Source organism: Thalassophryne amazonica, chromosome 3, assembly GCF_902500255.1.
Source record: "Thalassophryne amazonica chromosome 3, fThaAma1.1, whole genome shotgun sequence".
NCBI classification, from domain to species: domain Eukaryota; kingdom Metazoa; phylum Chordata; class Actinopteri; order Batrachoidiformes; family Batrachoididae; genus Thalassophryne; species Thalassophryne amazonica.
The window spans coordinates 90,918,645-90,945,074 of record NC_047105.1 but is presented as its reverse complement, the minus strand read 5'-3'; the positions used below and the strand labels follow the sequence as shown (position 1 = coordinate 90,945,074).

The 26,430-nt window shown below is 41.5% G+C and overlaps 1 long non-coding RNA gene across 1 annotated transcript; it reads right to left on the bottom strand.

Moving 5' to 3' along the window:
* Positions 1–1,072: 1,072 nt before the first annotated feature.
* Positions 1,073–26,206, bottom strand: LOC117507254. The gene is made up of 2 exons (XR_004559657.1): positions 26,038–26,206; positions 1,073–1,234 (listed from the first exon to the last, which is right to left on the bottom strand). It is a non-coding gene; the product is annotated as an uncharacterized LOC117507254 (long non-coding RNA).
* Positions 26,207–26,430: the final 224 nt, after the last annotated feature.

Genomic DNA, 26,430 nt, shown 5'->3' with positions numbered 1-26,430 from the left:
ACAGAGTAAAGATAAATGGACAAAAATAAGAACATTTTTGATTTTGTGCATGATATCGAGATTTATTTTTAAGCTTCACAGCATGCCTGGTGAAGGTGCAGCCATGATGCATTCACATATTTACCCGCTGACGATATGACGTGCGTTTTGGTAACAAACAATACAAGCAACAAGCAGGTGTTACAGTTCTGGCTGGATTGCAGAGGATACAAATCTCAGCTGCACCTCTTGTCCTTATATAACACTCTCTGCAAGATGCTACGCCTCACAGGTTGCCGGTGTTTATGAGTGACAGTGACATACCCTCCACTCAAATCCCACAGCAATAAACATGCCCCCCCACCCCACCCCGCTCCAGCAGCTAAGATGGAAAGAGAGGTTAAATTTAGAAACCTCCAACAGCAGTACAGCCTCCTTGGTGTACTGCATATTCCATTCTGACTCCGTATCATCCATGTCCTTTTCCTCAAGGTCGTCTGCATGCCATGGTGCAAGTATGAAATGGGGGGAAAATGTTTAAAAATTGCTTCTTTACACCGGCACAATTGTTCTTCACATAGACTGCGCAGACGTTTCTCGCCCTGCAAACAGACCTCCAGCCGCTGCGCCTCTGCAGAAGTGTTTCAAGGTCACATCCCAGTCTCCTCTGCAGTCAGGAAGTCAGCAGGTACTTGTGCTCCTTCGCCTGGTGAGCTTCTCCTTGTCTCAGAGCCAGAACAGGCAGTCTCTCAGGGCTGGACGGAACCCTGCATGCTCGGTATATGATCAGGAAGAGGAGCAGGAGGAGGAGAGCAAGAAAGGCGTTACAGGCTATAGCTACCAACGCAGCTGTGGAAAGTCCTGTCGTTCTCTCTTCAGATTCCATAATGAGAGCAAATGTGGGTCCAGCAGGAGTCACTTTGAATAGAACATTTAACTTGGGTCCATGATGTTCATTACCTGGAGAGAAGTTAGACTGAGGAGTTTATGGACTTGATTTGTGATTAGTTATTTCTCGTGTCGCTACAAATTTAAGTTATGATATGTATTGTGGCAATGAGAGGAGTTGTATTTGGCACAGATGCACATTTTGCTGAATGTTCAAATAAGAAAAGAATAACAGCTGGTCTGAATGTTGTTTCTTAAGCCTTGGTTCTTTTTTGCCCCTCCAACTCCAACCTCAACGTTATTTTGGCAAATTAGTTTTCAAAGCTGTGTGAACTTTCACCGCCCTGCTTACACTCCCAGTCAGCATCTTCCACCATCTGTAAGACAGAAACACACAAGTAGGAACCATTTAGGAGATGAGGACAGTAAGAAGCTGTGATCACATTTGAACTTTTTGATTCTAGTGTTGTGTTGGCTGGCTGAGTACAGAGGGGCGGAAGTATGAAGTGAATTTTTGGCCTCTGATCACATTCTTTCTACCAGAAATATATAGCGGGCTAGATCCTAGACCCGTGGAAATATGTGTTGCGCCATGCCAAGTTTATGGCTGGTGTACACACATTTCTACAGCTATTGGTCCACTGGCGACATGTAGAGGTGATGCTGGGAAACAGTTAATAGCATCTCAGGCACACTTATGAACAATTAACACACCCACATGTTTACAGTTATATGGGTGGATATGTGCAAAGTGATGAGGAAAATGGCACTAACAATGGCTGCTTTAGCGTTGTTAGAGGACCTTGCAAATGGTGCGATCTGAAGTGAGCATGTATTCAGGGTATGTGAGGATTTACTTGCAAATGATAACTGGCTCATATAAACTGATTTTGTTTACCAAGGCCAGTGTTACTGGAGTCGTGTGCCAAACTGTGGCTGGCCCAGTGCGAGGAGACAGGGGTTGTCTGTGCCCACTGGAAACTGGGCACAGACAATCCAAAAGTTAACTTTTATAACACTAAACCGATAAAAACGTTTGCAGACATGACCGCTAACTTTTAGTATTGACTTGGTCATGGCCACATCGGATTACACTGTCGAATACTGATAAGCTAGCAGGGGCTTCCTGACAACAGGGGCATTCTAGCAGGATCTGTCTGATCAGTCAGGCATGTGCCAGTCAACCTTGAGCCGAGCCATGCCAGCTCTGTGAAACGCAAACATCCGAATGTCATCCAGGTCCATCACATTCCAACATTGGAGCGTAATTTGCAGTGAGAGACGGTTTTCCTAATGTAATTGAAGTTATTGACTGCACACATATTGCTATAAAGGCGCCATCACATGATGAATTTGTTTTTGTTAATAGGAAACATTTTCATTTCATTAGTGTTCAAATCATATGTGATGCGCAAATGCACTGGGCTGGGTTGGGAACAGGCTAGAGGGTGGCACAGTGTGCGATGGATTGCTGCTTGCTGAGTAAAGAGTTTGTATAATTGTTCCGAATAAAATCAGAGTGGGCAGATTTAGGCATGGGCATTCAAATATATTATTGTTTTTATTATTAATGGTTTTGTTTCTTGATGGTTAAACTAAAGCTGCAGAGCTTCTTAACAGGACCCCAACTGGCTCCCTGTGTTCAGTATTTGTCAGTAAACGTGTATGTAAAGTTGTGAATGTCACACACTGTGACGCACAGTGCACCTCATTTTTTTAGACTTCAGTGGTTTGTGTGCTGCTCTCAGCCCACAGCGTTTACGGCCTCATGCTCCCACTAACTTTTTTCCTTTTCATGTTTATTCTGTATGACAGGGTACCAAATAATCTATCCCTCTGAGTCTCCACTTCTTTTCCATCATCTGTAGCTCACACTCAGTATAATTTTTTTTTTCTGTGTTCATGTTGACTGATCTGACGAAGAGGGGAATCTCGGCTCCCAGGACCTATTTACACGGATTTGCATATTTAAATTATTTAAATAGGGGTGTGGAAGGCGAGGAGTTTGGTACATCTGCATTGCCGCTCAATTCCACAATGATTGGGATGTACAAATGGAACGTGCTTGGATCCATGCGTACGCACACATTCATACTGTACATCTGTATATTTTTGTGCCTACAACAGTTTCTGGGTTTTAGAGGACACCATGTTTTAGTAGGAGATCCACGCGTCTTTTTCATGAGGCCCCTGGTGTTTTCTATTTGAGACTGCCATTGTGATGAGCTCATATGGAATGATAGATATGAAGTTTGTGTCTTCCAGGCAGAGCTTGCTGTTATGCTGCATTTCTTCCACAGTTGTGTGAAATAAAAATAATAAAAAAAAAGGTTCTTGACCAAAAAATAACAGGAGCTTCGCGCCATTGGTAGACGAAGGCACAAACAAAAAAAATCTGCCCATTTTAGACGATGCCACAAACCGGACAACATTGTCGTAAAAAGCCACAAACCGATGGTAGACGGAGGCACAAACCAGAAATGGCACAAAAAATCTGCCCATGGTAGACACAAACCAGACAAAACTGTCGTAAAAATATGAAGCCACAAACCGGGCAATATTGTCGTAACAAAACAAAAAAAAAGAATCCTAACAACAACTGTGAAGTAGCCTATCATTACTTTGAGGTTCTGCAACAATTATTCAATTTTAAATTATTGTTGATGATATATACACAGATAGTGAAGAGCTTTGATCATTAATGTCATCAACATCAAACATATAATGTGTGAAATTCCAAGTGTTCCAATGCTTTTGGAGGGCACTTTAGCCTAACCTTATGATGAGTATAAAATGAATGAAGAAGGAACAAACGGTATACAAATCAAAAACATGGAGGACCTTACGAAATACAGACCTGAATAGACAATCAAATATGACGTCTGTTGGAAATTGGACCAACAAAAAAAATCTGATCAAACATGGAAATAGATGATAAAAAATATGACATAGACACTAATATTGATGAAAATATATTTGACTTAAAAAACGATTGGTTGTGAGTATTATACAGTAGAACAGCTAAATAGCTGAAAAAATTGCAGAAGATACCCTGTCACTCATACATATAAACAGTCCGAAGCTTGTATTGTAAAATGTCGCAAATAAAAGATTATTAAATCCGTTTAAAAATAGATTAGTAGTTGTTGCAATCACTGAATCTTGGCTTAAATGATGATCTCATGGCTGATGTTCAAATATCAATCAATCAATCAATCAACTTTTTTCTTATATAGCGCCAAATCACAACAAACAGTTGCCCCAAGGCGCTCCATATGTAAGGCAAGGCCCTACAATAATTATGAAAAAACCCCAATGGTCAAACTAACACCCTATGAGCACGCACTGGCAACAGTGGGAAGGAAAAACTCCCTTTTAACAGGAAGAAACCTCCCGCGAACCAGGCTCAGGGAGGGGCCAGTCTTCTGCTGAGACTGGTTGGGGCTGAGGGAAAAAACAGGAAAAAGACATGCCGTGAAGGGGGGCAGAGATCGATCACTAATGATTAAATTGCAGAGTGATGCATACGGAGCAAAAAGAGAAAGAAACAGTGCATCATGGGAACCCCCCACAATTTTCGTCTAAAGCAGCATAACCAAGGGATGGTCCAGGGTCACCCGATCCAGCCCTAACTATAAGCCTTAGCGAAAAGGAAAGTTTTAAGCCTAATCTTAAAAGTAGAGAGGGTATCTGTCTCCCTGATCTGAATGGGAGCTGGTTCCACAGGAGAGGAGCCTGAAAGCTGAAGGCTCTGCCTCCCATTCTACTCTTACAAACCCTAGGACCTACAAGTAAGCCCGCAGTCTGAGAGCGAAGCGCTCTAATGGGGTAATATGGTACTACGAGGTCCCTAAGATAAGATGGGACCTGATTATCAAACCTTATAAGTAAGAAGAAGAATTTTAAATTCTATTCTAGAATTAACAGGAAGCCAATGAAGAGAGGCCAACACGGGTGAGATATGCTCTCTCCTGCTAGTCCCCGTCAGTACTCTAGCTGCAGCATCTGAACCAACTGAAGGCTTTTTAGGGAACTTTTAGGACAACCTGATAATAATGAATTACAATAGTCCAGCCTAGAGGAAATAAATGCATGAATTAGTTTTTCAGCATCACTCTGAGACAAGACCTTTCTGATTTTAGAGATATTGCGTAAATGCAAAAAGGCCGTCCTAATATTTGTTTAATATGCGCTTTGAAATGACATATCTGATCAAAAATGATTCCAAGATTTCCACAGTATTACTAGAGATCAGGGAAATGCCATCCAGAGTAATGATCTGGTTAGACACCATGCTTCTAAGATTTTGTGGGGCCAAGTACAATAACCTTCAGTTTTATCTGAGTTTAAAAGCAGGAAATTAGAGGTCATCCATGTCTTTATGTCTGTAAGGACATCCTGCAGTTTAGCTAATGGTGTGTATCCTCTGGCTTCATGGATAGATAAAGCTGGGTATCATCTGCGTAACAATGAAAAATTTAAGCAATACCGTCTAATAATACTGCCTAAGGGAAGCATGTATAAGTGAAATAAAATTGGTCCTAGCACAGAACCTGTGGAACTCATATTAACTTTAGTCTGTGAAGAAGATTCCCCATTTACATGAACAAACTGTAATCTATTAGACAAATATGATTCAAACCACCGCAGCGCAGTGCCTTTAATACCTATGACATGCTCTAATCTCTGTAATAAAATTTTATGGTCACAGTATCAAAAGCAGCACTGAGGTCCAACAGAACAAGCACAGAGATAAGTCCACTGTCCGAAGCCATAAGAAGATCATTTTGTAACCTTCACTAATGCTGTTTCTGTACTATGATGAATTCTAAAACCTGACTGAAACTCTTCAAATAGACCATTCCTCTGCAGGTGATCAGTTAAACTGTTTACAACTACCCTCTCAAGAATCTTTGAGAGAAAAGGAAGGTTGGACATTGGCCATAATTAGCTAAGATAGCTGGATCACGTGATGGCTTTTTAAGTAATGGTTTAATTACTGCCACCTTAAAGGCCTGTGGTACATAACCAACTAACAAAGATAGATTGATCATATTTAAGATTGAAACATTAATAATGGTAGGACTCCTTGAGCAGCCTGGCAGGAATGGGGTCCAATAAACCTGCCGATGGTTTGGACGAAGCAACCAATGAAAATAACTCAGACAGAACAACCGGAGAGAAAGAGTCTAACCAAATACCGGCATCACTGAAAGCAGCCAAAGATAACGATACATCTTTGGGATGGTTATGAGTAATTTTTTCTTAATAGTCAAAATTTTGTTAGCAAAGAAAGTCATGAAGTCATTACTAGTTAAAGTTAATGGAATACTCAGCTCAATAGAGCTCTGACTCTTTGTCAGCCTAGCTACAGTGCTGAAAAGAAACCTGAGGTTATTCTTATTTTCTTCAATTAGTGATGAGTAGAAAGATGTCCTAGCTTTCCGGAGGGCTTTTTTATAGAGCAACAACTCTTTTTCCAGGCTAAGTGAAGATCTTCTAAGTTAGTGAGACGCCATTTCCTCTCCAACTTACGGGTTATCTGCTTTAAGCTACGAGTTTGTGAGTTATACCACGGAGTCAGACACTTCTGATTTAAAGCTCTCTTTTCAGAGGAGCTACAGCATCCAAAGTTGTCTTCAAAGAGGATGTAAACTATGACGAGATACTCTAACTCCCTTACAGAGTTTAGGTAGCTACTCTGCTCTGTGTTTGGTATATGACATTAGAGAACATAACGAAGGAATTCATATCCTTAAACCTAGTTACAGCGCTTTCTGAAAGACCTTCTAGTGTAATGAAACTTATTCCCCACTGCAGGGTAGTCCATCAGGGTAAATGTAAATGTTATTAAAAAATGATCAGACAGAAGGGAGTTTTCAGGGAATACTGTTAAATCTTCTATTTCCATACCATAAGTCAGAACAAGATCTAAGATATGATTAAAGTGGTGGGTGGACTCATTTACTTTTTGAGCAAAGCCGATAGAGTCCAATAATAGACCAAATGCAGTGCTGAGGCTGTCATTCTCAGCATCTGTTGTGATATTAAAATCGCCCACTATAATTATCTTATCTGAGCTAAGCACTAAGTCAGACAAAAGGTCTGAAAATTCACAGAGAAACTCACAGTAACGACCAGGTGGACGATAGATAATAACAATAAACTGGTTTTTGGGACTTCCAATTTGGATGGACAAGACTAAGAGACAAGCTTTCAAATGAATTAAAGCTCTGTCTAGGTTTTGATTAATTAATAAGCTGGAATGGAAGATTGCTGCTAATCCTCCGCCACGGCCCGTGCTACGAGCATTCTGACAGTTAGTGTGACTCGGGGGTGTTGACTCATTTAAACTAACATTATTCATCCTGCTGGTAACCAGGTTTCTGTTAGGCAGAATAAATCAATACGTTGATCAATTATTATATCATTTACCAACAGGGACTTAGAAGAGAGAGACCTAATGTTTAATAGACCACATTTAAACTGTTTTAGTCTGTGGTGCAGTTGAAGGTGCTATATTATTTTTTCTTTTTGAATTTTTATGCTTTAATAGATTTTTGCTGGTTATTGGCGGTCTGGGAGCAGGCACCGTCTCTACGGGGATGGGGTAATGAGGGGATGGCAGGGGAGAGAAGCTGCAGAGAGGTGTATAAGGACCACAGCTCTGCCTCCTGGTCCCAACGCTGGACAGTCACAGTTTGGAGGATCCAAGAAAATTGGCCAGATTTCTAGAAATGAGAACTGCTCCATCTAAAGTGGGATGGATGCCGTCTCTCCTAACAAGACCAGGTTTTCCCCAGAAGCTTTGCCAATTATCAATGAAGCCCACCTCATTTTTTGGCAACCACTCAGACAGCCAGCAATTCAAGGAGAACATGCGGCTAAACATGTCACTCCCAGTCTGATTGGGGAGGGGCCCAGAGAAAACAACAGAGTCCGACATTGTTTTTGCAAAGTTACACAACCGATTTAATGTTATTTTAGTGACCTCCGATTGGCGTAACCGAGTGTCATTACTGCCGACGTGAATTACAATCTTACCAAAATTTACGCTTAGCCTTAGCCAGCAATTTCAAATGTCCTTCGATGTCGCCTGCTCTGGCCCCCGGAAGACAATTGACAATGGTTGCTGGTGTCGCCTAACTTCACATTTCTCAAAACAGAGTCGCCAATAACCAGAGTTTTGATCCCGGCGAGTGTATCGTCGAGTGGGGAAAAACGGTTAGAGATGTGAACGGGTTGGCGGTGTACACGGGGCTTCTGTTTAGGGCTACGCTTCCTCCTCACAGTCACCCAGTCAGCCTGCTTTCCCAACTGCCCGGGATCTGCCAGGGGGGAACTAGCGGCGGCTAAGCTACCTTGGTCCGCACCGACTACAGGGGCCTGGCTAGCTGTAGAATTTTCCACGGTGCGGAGCCGAGTCTCCAATTCGCCCAGCCTGGCCTCCAAAGCTACGAATAAGCTGCACTTATTACAAGTACCGTTACTGCTAAAGGAGGCCGAGGAATAACTAAACATTTCACACCCAGAGCAGAAAAGTGCGGGAGAGACAGGAGAAGCCGTCATGCTAAATCGGCTAAGAGCTAGTAGCTACGCAACCTAGCGGATTCCTAAAAACACACTAAGTGAATAATGTGTAAATAATTTAAAGGTGATTCAGCAGAAGGAGTGCCCCAATCAAGGCACCAAACAGGCCATGAAGCAGCACAGGCAACGCACGACAACAGTGCTAAAAGAGAAAAAAAAAATAAAATAAAAAAATAAAAACGAAAGCGTTAGCAAGCTAGTTAGCTTGCCAATGCTGATGAAAGTTAGCAGATAAAAGTGCTCCGTCGCGATGTTCGACCGTTAGAGCGTTGTGAGCCACAGTAAGAAAGTTATAAAAAAAAAAAAAAAAGTAAAAAGGTAAAAAGTAAAAAAAGTCTGAAAAAGCCTGTTAATTCAAGTCCAAAGCAGCAGGTAGCAGTCTCAGTGTAACACGTCCCAACAGAGAGCCAAAATTCTGATGTGTAGCAGCAGGAAAGAGGAAGTCACAACAGCACAACATCACTCCACGCACGCGTGTCCAAATAGAGGGATATGAGCTGTATTTTGTGAACAGAAGAGATAAAAGGGGCGGTGGTGTTGCTCTGTACATAAAGGCAGATCTGATATGTACAATTGTAGAAGAAATGACAACTGTGGATGACGTCATAGAAATTGTAACAGTGGAACTTGTACATGAAACATCTAAAAATATTTTAATCAGTTGTGTATACAGAGCACCAGACACTTGTGTTGTGAAATTTACAGATAGAATAATAGAGTTATTCCATCATATTAAAAACAAAACGCTTTTTATATGCGGAGACTTTAACATTAACATAGAAAGCTCCAGTTGCCAAAGAATAAGTGATTTTGTGAATTCAATGTATAGTTTGGGGTTATTCCACTTGATAACAAAACCAACCAGAATCACATCGCAAAGTGCAACGGTAATTAGCAATATATTTACAAATAGAACAGATGAAATTATCAGGAATGGGATCTTGATGACAGATGTTAGTGATCATTTACTAGTCTTTTCAATATTTAAATATAAAAATAGGTACAAGAAAAAAACTGTTATAAACTTTAAAAGAGACAAGTCAGTAAAAGCCTTAGAGGCATTAAAATATGATCTTAAAAATCAAAATTGGGAAGAAGTTTATGTCAGTGATGTTAATGTAGCATATAACTCATTTATGAAAATATTGATGAAATCATATAATAAAAACTGTAAATTAATTGAAATTAGTAAGAAAAGAGTAAATAAACCATGGCTGACAAAGGGAATAAAAAATGCTTGTGCAAAGAAAAACTATTTATACAGGTGCTTTTTAAAAATGCAAACAAAGGAAACAGAACACAGATACAAAAAATATAAAAATAAACTATTGACAATAATTAGGAAACAAAAAAAAGATTATTATAGTGAACAATTAAATAAGAGTAAAGATAATATGAGGGCAACATGGGGAATTATAAAAAGTGTGATTGAAAGTGATGGAGCGAAAGCAACTTTTCCAAATTACTTTGTCAAAGAAAATAAAGAGATATATGACATAAAAGAAGTGGCAAATGGGTTTAATGATTATTTTTCAAATGTAGGATCAAGTCTGGTGGGAAATAAACCAATAGTAGAAGATACATTACATACACTTGTAAATACGGTCAATAGTATTTTCCTGGACAATGTGGAAAAAGATGAAATAAGAAATATTGTAAAAAACTGTGTAAGCAAAAGATCAACTGACCATGAAGATTTAGACATGATGACTGTAAAAAGTATAATAGAAACTGTTATTGAACCATTTACTTATATTTGCAATCTGTCTCTGTCAACAGGGATTTTTCCAGATGAAATGAAAATTGCCAAGGTAGTCCCATTATATAAAAATGGAGACAAACATAAATTCTCTAATTACAGGCCAGTATCATTGCTTCCACAGTTTTCTAAAATTATGGAAAAAGTTTTTGTGACAAGGTTGGATAAATTCACTGAGAAACACCATATTTTAAATAATGCTCAGTATGGATTCAGAACAAAACATTCGACAGCTATGGCAATTATGGAATTAATAGAGAAAATATCAACAACAATAGAAAATAAGGATTATTTTGTAAGTATTTTTATTGACTTGAAAAAAGCTTTTGATGTTATTGACCACTCAAGATTGCTTCACAAGTTACAACAATATGGAATAAGAGGTATTGCACATCAGTGGGTAAAAAGCTACTTAGAAAACAGAAAACAGTTTGTTCAGATAAATAATATCAAATCAGAATTGTGTAATATTGCTTATGGAGTACCACAAGGATCAGTACTTGGACCCAAACTGTTTATTTTGTATATCAATGATTTTGTGAATGTATCTAATGTGCTTGGTAGCATTTTATTTGCTGATGATACAACGCTGTTTTACTCGGGATCAGATATACAGGAAGTAGCACAAGTGATAAAAACAGAATTGGAAAAGGTTAAGCATTGGTTTGATATAAACAGACTGTCACTAAATATTAATAAGACAAATTTCATATTGTTTAATGACAGAGCAAAAAAAATAACGTGTCATTACAAATAGATGGAATGGATATACAAAGGGTAAAAGAAATGAAATTTTTTGGAGTCATAATTGATGAAGATCTTACATGGAAGTCACACATAAATTACATAAAAGGAAAAATAGCGAAAGCCATTGCTGTTTTGCATAAAGTAAAATATTCATTAAATAGTTATGGTTTATTAACATTGTACAATTCATTGATTTTCCCATATTTAACTTATTGTGTAGAAATCTGGGGATCAACATATACAACTTATATACAACCTTTGTTTATTCTGCAGAAAAGGGCTTTAAGGGTGATTAGCAACAGTGGTTTTAGAGATCCATCTAATCCATTGTTCATTAAGTACAGGGTACTTAAATTTCGTGATTTGGTTGATTTGAAAATATTACAAACAATGTACCAAGCTAATAAAAATGCTTTACCAACAAACATTCAAAATATGTTTGAGAAAAGAGTAAGTAGTTATAAACTGAAAGGAATAGAAGTCTTTAGAAAACCAAGATACAGAACCAAAGTAAAAGAACGGAGTATTGCAGTAAATGGTGTAAAATTATGGAACAATCTCAACAAAGAAATTAAAGAATTAAGGTCGCTTAAATTATTTAAAAAATTATTTATTAAACTAGATGTATTAAGTAAGTATGAAACTATAAAATAAGTTAGTGGGCTGTAAGGAAGTAAAAAAAAAATGTAACTTGTTAATAATGTATAAAATGTTTTAAGTTTAAAAATGTAACCTGTCAGAGATGTAATCTATTTAATAATGGTCATAATTATGAAATAAGTCAGTGGTATGTGACAAGTTAAAGAAATATAATCTGTTAAATAATGTTGGAAATTGACGCTGGATATTGAAAGATTGTATTGTAAAAAGGGGCAGAAAATATAAGACTTGTTCTTCTCTCTGCTCCTTTTCATTCTGGTAATGGAGATGCTTTATTTCTGCTTTCTGTTTTTTTTTCTTTTAAATGAAATAAATAAATAAATAAATGAAATGAAATGTGGTATTATTACTGTTTGGTTTAAGAATGTTTAATTTTCACTGTTGCTGCACTTTGTGTTAAATCATCGTCATATCGTATATCATATTGATATGACAATATTGACATATGATAATTTGGCCATATTGTACAGCCCTACTGTCAACTAGCTGAAAACTTTGATTATTAATTTACATCTACATTTAAAAAAAATGCTTAAAGTGGCTAGCGGGGCGGAGCTCCCCCAGAAGCTGAAAGGCAAAAAACAAAAAAGAAAAATAGTTAAAAGGTGGGGGATCTGGGGGGTGAAAGGTTTTAGCCATGCTCATGCTCCCCTGAAGCATTAACTCAAAAAAACCTGGTTCTGCAATTCAGCATACAAACAGTAGTGTTGGTAGTGTAATGGACTACACTTGATCCTTAATGCCTATGGACCGCCCCACCACGGTTCAGCATTTTGTGCGTTCACATGAATGGAGCGTGTTGAAACACTTTAATGCCCGTAGACTGTATGCCACCTTGCATTCTGGTGCAGGCTAAATACAGCTTGGTGTCCAAGCACAGAAAGAATCACTACAAAATATCAGGAGTTGAGGACAAACTGTGTGTGCCACACCGTGATGAGTCTGTGCATGATTCAGTGCACAGGTGCCTGAGTGCTGAAAACCCCATTAGCTGGAGAAGGCCAAGGGATACCCACATTTCACCTGGCTGCGGCAGATTACTGGTTATTTTTGAGATGTGGAAATGGATTGGTTTTGTGCCTGGGTGGTTGCCATCTAGGACCCAAGGCAGTTTTGTGTTTTCATAGATGCGATGAAGCGCAGCACCAGTACATGCTCCCGGACTTGACTCGACTTCACTTGCACGTGACAGAACACTGAAGTTTTTGGATGTATATTCTCCAACCCTCCTGGAAATCCCAAATACAGAGGACTGCATTGGTCTCTCTCTCTCTCTCTCTCACACACACACACACACACACACACACACACACACACACACACACACACACACACACACACACACACACACACAGAGGTAACCAGAGAACACCACCAGAGAAGGAACAGGGAAAGGGAGCATGAGAATATTCTGTCTCTTTCTTTCACACCATTACCAGCAGTTTTTACAAGTCTACATAGTAGCTCCTGCCTCTGAATATCATCATCCACTCAGGGTGTTCCAAATAGAACCACACTTATGGGACAATTTTAGGCCAAACTGAAAATCATCTTGACTGCTCGCATAGACTTCCATGTAAAATCTTTATTTTGTAAATCCGTAAGTCATATGTAACCCAGGGGAGAGAACAGCTGTGGCAGCGAGCAGCCAGTTAAATGACTGAAGATCAGCACGGTTAAATGGCTCATTATTCCAACTTATCTTGTTTCAACAAATAGCGTTCAGGATAATTCAGTGACAAAGGTTTGGTCGGGGAGCAATCAAGAATTTTCAGAGCGGGAAGAAGTGGCTAGCAGGCTAAAGCCCATTTCACACCGTTGCCCGCTTCCATTTGCGTCGTGCAGCGTCATGACGACGCCATGTGGAAGCACCCCAGTGCCGAGACGATGTAGCTCAGTACCACAACGGTGCGGGGGACGCAAAGGACGAAGCGAATCGGACGCCAATGTTTAATTTTTTCTGCGTCAAGCACAGGACACAGAAAGGAAGTGGTTTCAATGCAAGTCCAGGGAATGCGACGGTACTCAACATGACTGGATGCCACACCCTCATAATACAACGACACCTGACGCCAATTTATGATTCCTGCTGTGTTCCATTGTTCCCACAGTATAAATCACGCAGGATTGTTTTTATACCGTGTACACAATGCAGTAAAACTACACGTTCAAAAAGAGCACAGAAAAAAAATGCTAATTGCAGCCTGACTGCTGCTGCAGCGACTTGCTCTTAAATTCTCTCACAACTGTGTTTAAAAAAAGTCCATAAAAGTCCTGCTCACAGACTGATTGCCAGAGACAGGACATGTCCACATCCAGTAAAACGTGAGGACATCTCCAGTCCACTCACGGACGATTCATGCACATACACATTTGCGCAAATCTGAACAATTAAAAGAAAAAAAAACTGTCTGGAGGAGGAGTGAGGAACTGGCTGCTGCAGTTCCTCACTCTCCCCTCAAACTCTCTCATCACTGTGGTAAATAAAGGACAAAAAAGGACAAAAGTCCTGCTCACAGACTGACTGACTGCCAGAGACAGGACATGTCCACATCAAGTATAAGTCCAGACATCTCCACATTTACACACAGACGGTTCGTGTGCGTGTGCATGCGCACACGCAGCTCGCTGTCAAAGGAAGAAAGAAACTATAACAGAACTCAGAGCGCAGACCTGCAGCTCAGCGCAAGAACAAATATAAACTAGAAGAGAAATCAGAGTGCACAGTCTGGCTGCAGCCAAACTGTGCACTCTGATTCCTCTGTGCAGAAAACCTGCAGGCAGACTGTCTGCAGGTTCTCCTCTGCGCTGTCACCTCCTCTCTGCTCCCCTGCTGCGTGCACCTGACGCAGACATTCCTGTGTCATCATGACGCCACATGAAGCAACTCGAAGCAGCCCCAGTGTGAAAGGGGCTTAACAGCTGCTTGTTCAGCAACTCACTGGAGTGACCAATAGTTTCACCTGCCGGTAATTCTGCGTTTACACATAATGACGACAAGTCATGAATGCCATGAAGTATACATTCTTAGCCGGTGATCACGAATGTGATCATTCAGGGCAGAGGCATCAGGAGTCCTCAGGAACTGTTGCAAGCTGTTACCACGCATTACGATAAATGGTACGTATCACTGGCGAATTATCACAAACCATGACACATGGTCAGTAATAATGTTCCGCGCTGTTACACACAATAGCACGCAACAGCACATTGTTACATTCTGTCATGTTGTGAATCAGGCGAATTGTCTCCACACACCCCCATATTCATCCTACTGTCACCTGCTGAACACTCCAGATTGCTCCAGATTGCTCCTCAACATCCAGATGAATCCACAGCAGAAGAAGAGGCTCAGACTTGTTCTCCTGAACATCGGGCACAACAGCACTTGGCGTCACTGTCCTTTTTTGGCATACTGCAGCAATGAAACTGAGTGCGGTGCAGCAGGGTTTCACTGTGTGCATGTGAGAGAAGTGATTCGTATGACACTGCAATACAATTTTTGTCAAAACTTGACAGTTTCTCTGTCAAATCATAGCAACGCGTGACAGTATGGGCTCCAAGAACCATCACAGGAACCACTACGAACGCTGTCACGCTCTATTAAGGATCACCACTGATCAACACGTATTAACACGCTCAGTTGCGAACACCACGACATGAGGCAAAATGAGGGTCGTGCGCGACATTTGTGGAAGATTTTTTGACAGCCAAAAACACGCTCCACGAAAATCACGAATGTCATGCGCTGACATGCACTATTAAGAAACCTAATCAGATGCATTAATTCATGTTAAGAGCCTCTTCACACATAGTGTGAAGTTTGGACAAAGTGCACACTTAGTGCAAACCGCAGTGTGCAAACCGTGTAATGTCGTCTGTGCCTCCAACGCCTCGTACACCTGTTGCTACAACTATTTATGCACAAGCACCTGAAAGACAAAGTGTGCACTGTGCGAACCCATCGCACCTTCTCGCAGTAGGCGCCAGCCAAAATCCAGGTGACACACACGAACACCGCTGGCATGGCACTTAGAAAATGTGTGACCAGTTGCACTCTTGGCACAACAAGAGACTGCAGACAATCACTTTCATACTCGCAGTCGCAGACAAATTTGTCTAAGTCCCACACGAGTGTGGCTTTGGTCTGTGTGCTGAGATGACAGGAGGTGCGTCCTCCCACTGAAGTGGCTTTGGAAATCTGTGGATCTGGACACCACATACTGTGTTTGGACAGACATGGACAAACAACTGCCCACTGTGACACGTGTGTCTGTTTACTGTTATCAAGTAGACATAAATAAAAACATATATCACTGTGGCGATGTGCTGCAGCGAGCGAGCGCACGCACGGCGTGCATATGGACAGGCTGCTCCCAGGTTGAAACGGACCGTCAGATCAGAACACGCAGCAGGCGATCTCTCTGTCACATCACCCACATGAGTTCTGTTCCACATGACGCAGTGTCCTGTGGTGTCCACGAGACACGCGCCAGCAGATGTGGACATGAATGAGACGAGCGAACTGCTCCTCATTCATGTCAATTCATGACTGTTTGTCTGTGACCATGGGTCATTTACAGAGGAACAGACGGATAGTATTTGTATTGCTCGCTTGATAAATGCTGTGTTTTTATATGGTGTGTGATTTAAATTTTTTTGTAATACTTCCATGTCCTTCCTGATATGAGGCAGATTCCTGCAGCTTTCAAAGAACCGCTCTGTAGCATAGTGGTAAAGATGCTGACTGGCCCTCAGAGCTCTTGGATGGTGCAAGTTTGCATCCAGTGGGACATGTGTTTTTGGTTGGTTGGTTTGTTTGTTTTTTTTTCCACATAAGCGGCGCAATGTTTTCCCACAGGTATCGGCTAGTTTTTAGATTTCCTCCACGTAGCGGCACCATGTGACGCTGCTGGCACGATGTGCCGCAGCTGGTACTGTTGTTCCGCCCGAAAGACACCGGCGCGTGCACGAACTCTTGCACCGGGTTTGTGCATGCCTGCCTGTCTGTGCGATGTTTCGTGGTGTGCTAATTTTGAACTGTTTCGTGCTGTTTTGCCATTTTCGTCCAAATGCTGTCCAAACTTCATACTATGTGTGAAGGGGCCATAAGAATATCAAGAATGTGCCACAAATGACAGAAAAACGATATTCATAATGCATCCAGCCTATGTGTAAACGCAGCATAATATACATTCAGAGCAAGGCTGTGTGCTAACCAGTACCAAAGAACACAACATAGATATATGAAATTGTATTGATGTGACATGCTATGAAATTACATTCATGTCAACTTTGTGAGCAGGCCTCTGAGTTATTATACGAGGTATCTTATAAAACTAACCGGCAGTTTATAAAAAAAAAAACTGTATGGATTTGAATGACATGTGATTACACCAATCATGCTTGAACCCTCGTGCGCATGCGTGAGTTTTTTCACGCATGTCGGTGACGTCATTTCCCTGTGGGCAGGCTTTGAGTGAGCACTGGTCCAGCCCTCTCGGCTGAATTCCTTTGTTTGAGACGCTGCTTGAGACGGCGCGCGTTGCTTTATCAAACTTTTTTCTGGACCTGTGAGGAATATCCGAGTGGACACTATTCGAGAAATTCAGCTGGTTTTCGGTGAAAAGTTTAACGGCTGATGAGAGATATGGGGTGTTTCTGTCACTTTAATGGACTTTCCCACGGAGTGGGACGTCGCGCAGCGCTGCCAGGCGACGTCGTCTGGCTGTTTCGAGCTGAAATCATCCTAATTTAAGGCTCTGTTTGACCCAGGACGTCGTGAGAGAACAGAGAAGATTCAGAAGAGGCCGGCAATGAGGAGTTTATGCGGACATTCCACTGTTAAAGGGTCCTTTTGTAATGAAAGAACGTGTGCGCAAATTCGCCAAGTCGTTTCCATGACGACAACGCAAATCTGTGTGCGCCGCGACAGGATAAACACCTCCGTGTTGAAAACCATTTGTAAAATTCAGGCGGCTTTTGATGGCTTTCAACAAGTGAGTAACTGAGAAATTGTTTAACAGTTGGGCATGTTCCAACTTGCCCGTTAAGTTTTCCAACGGAGGTGTTTTTCCTGTCGCGACCCCCCGTGGTCGGGTGTGGCCCGACATGCGACTCTGCCCGCACGTTCTTTCATTACAAAATGACCTTTAACAGTGGAATGTCTGCATAAACTCCTCATGCCGACTTCTTCTGAAAGTTCTCTGTTCTCTGACGACTTACTGGGTGAACAGAGCCTGAAATGTGGAAGTTTTCAACTTGAAACAGCGAAACGCTGCAGCCTCGGAGCGCAGATCGCCGTTAGGCGCCATGGGCCGTCCTTACGGCGACACTACCAGACCAAAATCTCTCATCAGCCGTTAAAATTTTCAACGAAAACCAGCTGAATTTATCGAATGGTGTCCACTCAGTTGTGCCTTACAGTTTTGAAAAAATTTGATCAAACAAAGCAGCAGTCTGAGCCATTCCTAAACAATGAAAAAAACAACGAGAGGGTGGGCGACTCCTCACTCAAAGACTGCCCACAGGCGAATGACGTAACCGACAGGCATGAAAAAACTCTCGCATGCCCACGAGGGTTCAAGCATGTCTGATCTAATCACACGTAATTCAAATCCATATGGTTTTTGAAAAAAATAATAAGGTCAGATACTTTTCTAATAGACCTTGTAGTCATTTAATGATTATTTTTAATAATGAACAACATTTTGGGAATTTAGTGTAATTTATCTCACTGATGCCAACTTTTGAACAAACGTGCTCATAATGTGGTTTTCCGTATTGAAGTTGTCAGATTTTTAGAAAGATAAATATATGTTTGAAGGTGGCCTATTGGAGGGCATTCGATAGATGACCACATAGATGTTGATGTCCACAGCTCGGTCATGGGAGAGCCAAGGATTTGAATTTTATTCAAAAAGACATTTACAGTGAACTGGAGGTACAGCAGCTGTTCAATAATCTAAATGGAAATTTTTGTGTTGCGTTGCTCTCTGGGGTTACAAGTGGTGTTGCTGCAAAAGGAGACAAGATAATGGCAGGTTGGCTTGATGACTAATTTGTAAACATACTGTGTAACAAATTGCCTCCTTAGCTATTTGTTAATTACTGAATGGGTCATGTTTGCTGTTATTACAGCAACTGTCCCACCTGAGAAATTTGTCAGGAGCCACCACTTGGGTGCCAAGTGTCACTACATCGACAGGACCATGAAACTGGCCCAGGTCCTGGATGGCAGCCATCACCACCTCTCTGAAGAAACACCTATCTACCACATCCAGGTGAACCTTGGGCTGCTGGTGTCCTAAATACAGAGGCACGTGTATGTATCAGTTAGTCACTTTATTTTAAAAAGACTTCTTCCCCCCATCATCCAGACTATGAGGATAAACCAATAAACAGTCTTGACAATCTTGTTAAGGGTAGATAATGCCTTTTTTTGGACATATTAAATAATATTCTTTGCAATCCATGAATGTAAATAAATCTGTGTCCTCATGGTTTTGCTTGAGCTAGCAGCATTTAATTGGATTTGAATATGCTTACATAATACACCTGCCAAATGTGGGTGTGAGGAAAATTTTCAATTCGTGGAAATTATGTTGCTTATTATAAACCAATTACATTTTTTTCCGCATTTAATATAAAATTGTTTCCCTGTAGTCACACCGTAACAAAATTTTACCAGTGCACTTCTGTTGGTGTTGACAATCATGTTTGTGCTCTGTCACATCACGTTATTCAGTGCAGCTGCAGGTACATGTAGTGCGATTAAAAATGCAGTGCCTTCTCCGCTGGAAAGCAGATGACAAGAGTTTCCAAGTGTGTTTCTGGATGAGGATATGGAGACAGGATTGGTGGGAATATACTGTCTGGAGAGGGATTCAGTGATGTGGAGAAAATAGTATGAAATATCTTTCATTGTGTATGACGAAGCCACAGTCTGATTGCTGAAGTGCATAAATTTAAGCTGCAGAGGACACAGTAATAGCAACCAGCCTGATCTGCATGAGTGTGGACGTTTGTTTACAAAGTCACTATGTAGCCAGCAAGGGCGTAGGTTTGGTCTCAGCTTTGGTAGGGACAATACCACCCCCCGGCCCCCCTGCCCACCACCCCCTAACCCACTCATACCATTAGACGCACAAGTACAGCATAATACATAACATATGACGACATAATGCTGAATAATTTAACACTTTATTTACATTATTAAGTGTGTAGGCAAACAAACAAATAGCTCAAATAACAAAATTGCACCCAAAATCACGAATCTATTCTATAGGCCTACACCTGAGAGAACAAGACAACAAAAAAATACTTGTGGAGCTAACAAAAAAAAAAGTTTTTGCAACCAAGATGTATAATCTATTCTCTTCATCAGTAATGCAGTTGTAGGTATCTGGCAACCTAATTTGCCAAAAAAAAAAAGGGCTTTCCAATGATATATGGTGTATTACGGTAAACGTAAAATTTCAACACTGACAGCAAGCCAAGAACCCGTGCTTTCCAACAGTATGCTATATGTTGCATATATTACGGTAAAGTGCGTTCGGTGACTTTTGAAATGAGGGAAAAGTATGAAAAAGAGCGCAAAAGTGACAGAAAAGTACAGAGTGTTGTGTGGGCCGCTGAAGAGGAGGTACTGCTGGCCCACCACCACAAGATGGCGCCCTGCTTGAAGTGCGGGCTTCAAGCACGAGAGGGCGTCGGAGCGACCGGGAGTGACAGCTGTCACGCATCCACTACTCATCACCACCACCATAAAGGCCGGACTGCAACTCCACCTCCCCGCCGAGAAATCAGCTACCATTCAGGTAATATTCTCTGCTGTACTTAACACTGACTAATAGTCTGAACTTCTTTGCAGCCGTTTCCTGTGGGTGTTGCCTTATCTGTGGTATTGGCGTTTGGTGTGATCAGCGACGGCTTCGCTTCACACCCCAACCAGATAAGTGGTTAGACAGGAGCTGCACGAGTGTGTGATTGGAGGTGGAGGTTTTCCCTCCTAACTGTATACAGACTGTGGGATTACTGAGTGTGCGAACTCACACTCATCAGGACTGTCTCTGTTCTCTGCCAGCAGTACCGGGTCTGACTGCTGAAGACAGCGGCCACCTGGGGCGCAGGGCTTGGCGGCTCCGGTGTTCTTCAGCTCCGTTGGTGGTGGAAGCTGTGTGGGATCCGGCTCTTCTCTCGCCAGGCGTCTTCTATCGTTGAGCCTGCCCACACGTCACCTGGTGTATATTTGACATTCCACCATATTGTTATTGTCTGTACTTCGTTGTGCGATTCACAACATTAAATTGTTACTTTTGGCTTATCCATTGTCCGTTCATTAATGCCCCCTGTTGTGGGTCCGTGTCACGACACTTTCACAACACAGAGACAGACAGCAAATAAATGTAGTAATTTTTGAGGAAAAGGCAGAGTGTTAGTGTCATTTTTGAAGGTGTGCGTGCGTGTTTGTGTGGGTGTGCAGTTTATTTTAAGTGTGGCGCACAGCATTGTTCGCAACCCCTCCCCCCCCGCCCTTCTTGTTTTTCTGCACCGGAGCAGTGTTGCCAGATATGAAATATGAAACTATCGTACCAAAACCTCAAAATTATCGTATTTTGGGAGAAATTATCGTACACAAACAAAACGCATACAACGTAGCTATTTTAGCGTTTTTTTTTAATTTACAAAGAATTTTGTCACATTTTTAAACAGTAATTATAGTAATGGGGAAACTATGGCACAAAAAGAACGCAAATGCACTACCAGAGTAGAAAGATTTTTTTTTTTTCTGTGAAGGGACACAAACGTGTTAATTACCAGACTAGAAAGAGTCGAATTCAACCTCGAGGTCGCTGTCGTCATCTGATGCCATGGACACTTGTGCAGATTTTGTTGAACACAGAAAAAATGTTGACACCTCCATAAGGAACTTTAACTTTTTTTATTTTTCTTGTATATCTCTTTGCTCTTGTGTTTTGTTCATTTGTTATTGCATTTGTTGAAATAAAGTTTCGAAAAAAAAAGATGTTGTTGGTTGGGGAATCTTCCTGTCACGGCAGAGATTGGATGAGAACTCATTACTTTGTATGGAGAGGGGGCGGGCTTTCAAATGACTTTGTCCAGAGCCGCCCAAAGCCAGCAGCAGCCCTGTGTGTGGTGTGTCTTTGATGCCGCCTGAGTGCAACACCTGCAAAATGATTCTTGGGTGTCAGAGAGAGATGCGTGTTTGGGCAACCAACTGAAATTATCGTACATATTGGATTTTTTCCCATTATTGATCGTACATCGTATAGAGGGCAAAACTATCATACAAATACGATAATTATCATACATCTGGCAACACTGCACCAGAGCCACCCATCCTCTGTGCTCTGGGACCTCCCACTTTACAAATGAAGCACTGCCTGCCACGAGATGCACTTTGTTTACGTCCATGTGAGAAGAAAGTGAGCCAATGAAATTGCAACATGGGTAACCCTGTCACTCTGGCACGTTGAAAACACAAAACGTGACGATTAAAATTGTAGTATCGAGTTCGCAAAAAAAATAGTGAATGATTTTGTTCTATAAAAAAATGCTAAATATTGGTAGGGACTATTTTGCCATCCCAAAATATTGGTTGTGACTTGTCCCTATGGTCCATATGCAAACCTACGCCCCTGGTAGCCAGTTTATCATATTTGTTTTTAATAAAATGTCAGTAGGCACTTTGAATCAGATTACGCTGCAGATGAAGCGCATCTTCTACGATTACCGGGTAAATGGGTAGATAATCAGCAGGAATGCTTCATCTAACTCAGAAACACACTGCTTGTAGGTTTGCAGGTTGAAGAATGCCCAGTGACAGAAACACACGTGTCACATAAAATTAGTTTGTGCTATTTTGGGCATTTATTGTTAGATGAGTATTTGTGAAATGAAGTGACGTAAATGGCACAGAGCAGAAGTTTCCTGTGACCTGCTGGGTGAGTGGGCAATGGATGGTGCAAAATGTGTTCATCCTTGACAGAAAAATCACAGTGCACGAGCAGATCGCCACTGATGTAGCCCTTGCTTGCTTTGCCACACCCCCAAATCTGGCACAGTAATGGACATAAGAAAGGGAAATGTCAGGCATAATACCAATGTATTCATGAGTGTATAGGACTGCATTTTCTATGACTTTTTGTGATCAATAATGCAATTCTATTTTGTATTAAGTACTAAATGTTCGCCGAGTACTGTGCAGTTTGTCATAAAAAGGTCAGTTCTGTTAGAAGCATGATGGTGACACATTATGTCATGTAGAGTGACATTTTTATACTAGGAAGGAACTCAGTCGAGCTCCTAACTGTCAAGACCCCGTAGGCCTCTTTAATTTAAAGCCACAGTATGTAAGATGTAGTGTCATATGGTGGTGTAGGTGCAGATGCATTATGCTGTTGCTGGCCACGATTTTCTTTCCCTTTACGTTTTTGCTTCTTTGCCGATGGGTGTTCATGCTCCATTGCCTTCTCTTGTTTAGCAACTTATACGATCCTCCATTTCACAAAAATGAAAGTTCTCAAACTAGTTAGCCTGCACTAGCAGTCAGCAGAGAGCGTATAGGCAGCAACCACTGATTCCTCTATATTTTTTTTTTCGTTCAGTCTTCGGACGACCCTGTAAAATGCGCAAGGTGGAGAATGTCCCTTTTGGGCTACTGTAACAACACAGTGGTGCAACATGGGGGCCTCCTTGAGGGGGGTCTACTCCCAGGTCGATATGAAGGCATCCTACCCCTAAATCCTACAAACTGTAGCTTTAATAACAACATGAAAGCTTAGCTGCAAATAAGTAAGTCCCTTCAGCTGCTCCCTTGTTTTCCCTCGGGGTTGCCACAGCAGATCCGACGGGAATCTGCATGTTGATTTGGCACAAGTTTTATGTTGGATGCCCTTTCTAACGCAACTTGATATTACGGGAACCGAGAACCTTCCGCACTGGAAGCAAATGCACTGAACCGCGTTTCCACCACCCTCAATAAATTAGTTGTACATATTCAACAATAATAATAATAACAATAATAATAATAATAATTAAAGGATTATTAATCGAATGAGAGGTCTGTATCGCCCGAATATGCTGCTGATGGTGTTGGGCTCGTTCGCTTTCTTCACGTCCGTGAAGAACTTGCTAACAGATGGTCCAGTCATTAGCTTGTAAGCTTTCAATCTGTGTATTTTTCCAATGCTGTTTAGATATTTATGGAGTACGTTCATCTCCGACTTGGTTTTTCTAATCGTGTTTTTAGGGTTGGTGACGGTCTAGTGGTTAAGCGTTGGGCTTGAGACCAGAGGATCCTCTGCTCAAATCCCAGCCTGACCAGAAAATCACTAAGGGCCCTTGTGCAAGATCCTTAATCCCCTATTGCTCCCAGTGTGTAGTGCGTATCTCGTATGGCAGCACCATCACATTGGGGTGAATGTGAAGCATTATTGTAAAGCACTTTGAGCATCTGATGCAGATGGAAAAGCGCTATATAAATGCAGTCCATTTTTAGCTTCCTTGTTTGTAATGAAAATACGTGTTGCAGACCAATTGTCACGGTAACCAGTCCGGATATAATATCCGACTGGTAATCAGCCAATCAGAGTGTGCATAGCGTTGCAGCCATATAATAAAATAGGTTCTTTTTTGACTAACTGGATTTGTCCTTTTGGTGATTCATTTGCCTTGTGACCCTCAGCAGGCGAAGCAGTGTTTGTGATGGATCAAATAATTACACTATGACAAAGCAGTTTGTCATTGTGTAATTATTCAGAATAAGTGAAGATTTGTCAACGCATCACTTAAGAAGTAATAAAACGTTTGTGTTTGACAGGCACTCAAAAAATGTACAGGTTTGATTATCTGAGCTGCAGTTTATGTTGTTATTTTAATTTTTCTGTCTAGTCTCATGTGGATATATGTATATAGATTAAAACATGATCAGTCTACTGTTTATGCACTTACATTATTATTATTTAATGTGTCACACACAATATGTGTTTATTGTTTATTCATGTACAACTGGAGTTGTGTCAAGAAGGGCATATGGTGTCAAATTTGTGCCAAATCTCAGCGCGGGTTTGCCACAATTCTGGAAGATCCACTGCGGCAATGCTGAGCATGTGGGGCCAGCCGAAGGCAAAAACAAAACACACACAATGTGTGTTTGTTGTTTCTCCATGTTGAATTGGAGTAGCGTCAAGAAAGGCATCTGAGAAAAAAAAAACTTTGTGCCAAATCTCAACATAGATCTCTATCGAATCTGCTGTGAAGACCCTGAGCTGAAAGCAAAAATAACAACCACAACCACACACACACACACACAATGTATTTACTGGTTCTCCATGTACAATTAGAGTTGCATCTAGGAGGGCAACCAGCATACCAAATCTCATATGGACCTCCACCGGATCTGCTGTGGAGCCTCTGAGAGCAAAACAAACAAACAAACAAATAAAAAAAAAACAGGAAAACCCCACAATATGTCCTTATTTTTTTCTCCCTGTTCAACTGGAGCTGCAACAGGAAAGGGATCTGGTGTAAAACATGTGCCAAAACCCAATGCAGATCTCTACCAGATCAACTGTGGTGACCCCAAGCAACTGGAAGTAGTTGACTGAACAACAACAACAACAAAACCAAAATGTGTTTATTTTATCTTCATATACAACTGGAGTTGGGTCAAGTAAGGCATCCAGTGTAACACTTGTGTCAAACCCAAATGCGACTCTCTACCGGATCTACCAACCAACTGGGGCTGCCAAAAGGGAAAAAGAAAAAAAAAACGTTATTCAGCATAAATCCTGTGCCAAATCCTGAGTAACTGACAGCAACTGAAAGCCACCAAAACAAAATAAAAATAGAAAAATATATTGTACACCTTATTGAAATAAAACTGCAGTGTGATAACACCTGAAGTCATATGGAATTAAACAAATACACCAAAATAAAGTAAATTAGAATAATTGAGTGCAGCAGAGAAAGTACGAGGTTTGTTTGTTCCGGCTGCAGTGTTGGGAAATCTCACCGATTTAGCTCAGTCACCCATAATGCCCTGTAATCAGATCCTCCGCTCTGTGGGGAATTCTGTGGAATGAGGCGGGTTGGTGTGGCTTTGGTGCATCTTCCAGCCCTCAGGTGAAGCGGATCGTCTGAGCGTTCGCTGCTTCTTCGGTGTCTGAGGAAGGTTACTGTTTCGTGACAAACACTTCCAAACTTTCCCTGAATGGGAGGATGCAGCATGCTGTACGGCGAACATCATTTCCTCATCGTATCCCGTTTTTAGCTGTTGACTTTCCGCGTTCTGATAGGGATCAACCTTCTGGCTCATAAATGTCACAACTTCTAAATGTCTTTTGAGATGTTGTGCTGATGCATTCGTTGGCTGTAAGTTGCTCACTTACCGCACCGCCTCACCCAGCGGTGTGTTTCCCTGATCCAACCTCTGTCGTCTTCCACATTCTCTCACATGATTAACAGTTCCTTCTGCAGCTGGCTGACACATTCGTTCTGCTCCTCTGCTTCTCTCTGTGTCTCCTTCTCCAGCTGCCGTGCTGCACTAGAGGCAGGACTGTGGGAGAGCGAGCACAGAGAGAAAGAGAGAGGAGAGGAGGAGGAGCAGGGCTAGACGTCAGCACCGATACTCAGTCAGAGTGTTTGGATGGAATTACACGGGGCGTCTGCTGCAGCCGAGGGGGGGGCGTGATGTTACAAAGAACCAAAATGATTTCAGCCGGTCTGTGTGTGAGTGGACTTCACACAGAACTGCAGCTCAGACAACTGACTGAAGTCAACTT